Below are 4,022 nucleotides of genomic sequence, written 5' to 3'. Positions count from 1 at the left end.
CGTACCGCTTTGCTTGGTGGTCTGTAACATGTTTCTGCCTTTCATACGTCTCAGGTGAAAGAAGGAAACTTTGACAGGGCTTAGAAGTGAAAACCAGGCCAAGTATTGGCGGATTGTAGTGTAGATCTTGCAATTTCTTCTTTCTTACCCAACTTACCATTGAAATGAACATTTTGAGTTTTGTATTTGTTTTCAAACATATGCTACTCTAGTCTCCTTTCCAGAAGGAGAATGTAGCATCTCCAGTAAGGAATTCTTTGAAGAGGGGAAAAAAGAAACAATTAGGAAACTTAAGTATACCTAGAAGTATGTACATTTTCCTTCATTATTTACTGCATAATGGAGTATCACTTAGTTTCTCTCCAAGCAATCCTTCTAGTAAAGGATTTAGTAAATTTATAAATACCTATAGTCAAACTATAGTTTTGCAAAATCCTATTTCTTAGGTATATATCTAAAATTAGCCACGTATTAAGAGTTTTCCTGAATTGTGGTAACTGGAAAAACAGAAGCTTCTTTATGGGTATTTTTTAAAAGATGATTCCTTGTTCTTGTAGTACTTTGGTTGGTTTTTTTCTTTTTATTTTAAATTATGCCTAAGAAGGTAAAGGTGGTCCTGCTATGTTTAGAGGGAGAAAAAAAAAGTGACATCTAATGTCTCGCATACCTATATGCCTGAAGAGTCTATACCTCCTTCCAATTCCTCCTGAAAAACGAGTGGATGCCTCCTGTAGTGGATTTACCTTTGTACCTACTTAGCCTTGCAGAACATTGCCATAGCACAGGTGCCATGCTTCCCAGCTGTACACACTGCGCACAGGACACGATTATGTCAGCAGGGTTTATAACAAAGGCAGCAATTGCCATTGCATGCAGGTTGGCGGTCTCTGTTCAGAATTGTGATTCATGCTGTTGAGTCTTGGTGATGCTGCTGCTGCATCTTTTCCCTTACTTGCCTTTGGCACATGCTGTGCCTGCCTGTGTGCCTGCTGCTGTGGTTGTGTCGGGGCCCTATGGGCCACCGCTCTCCAGAGGTGTCATGCAATGGGAAGAACCCTGGGGAATGTATGGGAAGGATCCCAAAGCTGCTCCAGGGGCCACCAAAGCAATTATGTTAATTGCCACCCTCCAGTCTCATCATACGGAAAGGAAAAGTTGGTTATAAAAGATAAGGACCAACTGGTAGGACCACGTAGTACTCCTGAAATGAACAGCAACAAGTGCAGAGCTTCTACATGCACAAGGCTGCTAGCTTTCAATGCTGTCTGCAGGCAGATGGAGCCTGCAGACAAGGCGTGCACGTGGTCTTCCAGGGTACCCTGCTGATGCTGCTCTCTGGAGTATCTCCACTTCTGCCTGTGACCTGTCATCAGGGGAGTGGCTTGTGGTCAGCCACGTCATCTACCTGCAAGTAGTCTGTGTTGGCAATTTTCTGCTAGTCTTTGCCTGATGTGGATTCCCCAGCTCCACAGTGATACCAGCAGGAAGCTTCACAGAGGCCATGGCTAGCTTCACCAGTTGCACAAACTACACTGGGTCCTGGAACGATGCTGCCACGGCTGTTGCAATCACTGTGGGCCGCCCCTCTCAATGCACCATCACCTGGAGGTGGCACAGCTGCAGAAGAAATACTTCTGTGCTCAATGCTGAATGAATGTACACCTGTAAGGCTGTGAGTATTGTGATCTACCTGAAACCCAGTGTTCCAAGGAAACCCTGAAGAAACTCTTAGAGCAGTTAGTATAAGATTTCTGTGTCCTATCTCTTGCTCCATTCTTTGGACCCTGAACCTTCCTGTCATGAGGAAGCAGCATGCATAAACCTGCCCTCTCCAACAGGCTAGGCATGTACAAATTTCATCAATTTCATCAAGCATGAAATGGAAGGGAAGAGAGCTAGACTCAGGACTTGAAAGATGAGTAGATAAGGAGAAATCTTTGGAGTAGCCACGGGGATAGGGAGATGGAAGCTGTGTGTTTGAGCCATGCGGGGCTGGGGGGGGCAGTTTGTGGAGGTGATTATTAGACATGCGAGTTAATAAGTAAAAGTCTGCCCCTGATGATTCTGTTCCTTAATTCCAGTAGTGTGAAAGAGGAACAGAATTTCTCTGCAGCTGGAGCGCTTAGCACCAACTTCTGACCATGGCAGCAAGTCTAGGGCCAGGGCGGTCACACAGTTTATATCTAGCTTGGTAGTCAGGAAGTCCACATCTGACAAGTTTGCTACAGTCATGCCCTGTGCCTGTGAGAGATGGTACCCTGGTCCATGAGGACACTGGTTGATGTGCTACAGAAGACTGTTGTTTGAAAAGGTTACTGATGTCCTTCTCTTCTTCCAATACACAACTGTGTTTTCTGCACTCCTCACTTCTTCATTATCAATTCCTAAGAGCTTTTTCATCTGTTCACTCCTAGGAAGTTCCAGAACACTGTCCTTGCTGACAGTAAGAGCTCTTCTCTGACTTGTCGTAACTCATTGAGAGCCTTTTTGCGTATACATGAGGCAAATAAAAACATGTGACTAGTTACCGCTGGATTTCATACATTGTTTAGCACCTAGACACTTAGTACTGCAATTTCTGCAACTATTTGCAGTTTTAATTTTGATTATACTGAATATCTTGTGCTGTCAGTACTATTCATCTCCTTTACTATACTTGGGTTCCTCTACAGCACCTAGAAGCCATCTGGTATTAGTGATGGGCCACTACCCTTCAAAAGGAACACAGTATAAAATACTCTGCACTAGTGCCAACCTAGACAGGCGTGTTCATATAGTGAAGAACAAGCCTAGCAACAGCTCATTCTTGCATGTGTTGTAGCCCCATGAACCCACTGACCAACTACAGAGTTCTTTGCTGTTGGCACAGCGCCTTCCAGATCTGTTCTACCCCCACAACTTGAGGTAGCATGTTTGGTATAGGTTTCTTGACATGGTCTGTGCCCCAAAGTCTGTCCTGCATCACCTTATCGTGAGAAAGTAAGGCAATAAGTAAGTAAGTGGTAATAAGTAATCTGATTTTTACCTAGGAATAGTGGTCCCTTTTTGTCATTCAGATCCTTGCAGCTAATGGAAAAGAGTGTGAAGCAACATCCTTTCAATGGCATTAATTGTATCTACTGTAGATAAGGACTTTGGGAGTCCGCTGGCTCAAGTGTTAAGACTCATGCAGGAGGTGGAGGAATTGGCAGTGGTGCAGCTATCCCATTTGACATGCTGGGGTACTGGTGTGAACGGAGAGGGCTTGTTGGGTGGCGGAGCCGACTCCAGAGCACCCTCACACTCTGGTCCCCACAGCACTCCACGCTGCAGGAAGGGTCCGGGTGGCGGTATAGGCGTCCCTGTCACTTAACGTTTGTTTCATGTTCCAATGTGCAACCTCTATAGAATTAAAACAAAGGACTGAAGCTGGCTCAGGACGTGCATGTACAGACAACGTAAAGGTGCCCTCCAACTCTAAGAGGGAAATGTCTGAGAACAGGGCTGCTCTGCACAGAGCATAGTACACACTCAAAAAACCCAGCCTTTGCCAAAAATCTGAAATGTGACAAATTCAACACAGTTCAAATTTAAGAATGAAAGTAGTTATGCATGCTTGAAAATACGCTTGCAGGGCTGTTTTTTTAGGCTATAGTCTACTAACGTTGCCGTAACAGAAAAAAATGTTATAATGGCAGAGTCACTGACTGAGGAACGTGGGACACAGCCTCTCTGCTCTTCCAGCAGAGGATAACATGTCTGCAAAACAATTCTGTTGCTAACATGTTTTTGGAGATGTTATAATGTACGTAACCACAGACTTGCAGGCAGCTGAAATTGTGTAATCTTTTCAAGCAGACTTAAGAGAGCTTAAGCTGTTCTTCATAGCTAAACAGCCTCTGAGTTACTTTATTTTTAAATACTAGTCATATACTGCTTTTAATAGTGTTTTAAAAAGCATGGCATTTCCATGAAAATATTAAGTATAGATCTGTCTCAAGCTGTCACAGAAAGCATATTTTTACAAGATGTTACTTTAAAAG

This window comes from Struthio camelus, chromosome 2 (genome assembly GCF_040807025.1).
Source record: "Struthio camelus isolate bStrCam1 chromosome 2, bStrCam1.hap1, whole genome shotgun sequence".
NCBI lineage: Eukaryota > Metazoa > Chordata > Aves > Struthioniformes > Struthionidae > Struthio > Struthio camelus.
This window is presented reverse-complemented; position numbering follows the sequence as displayed.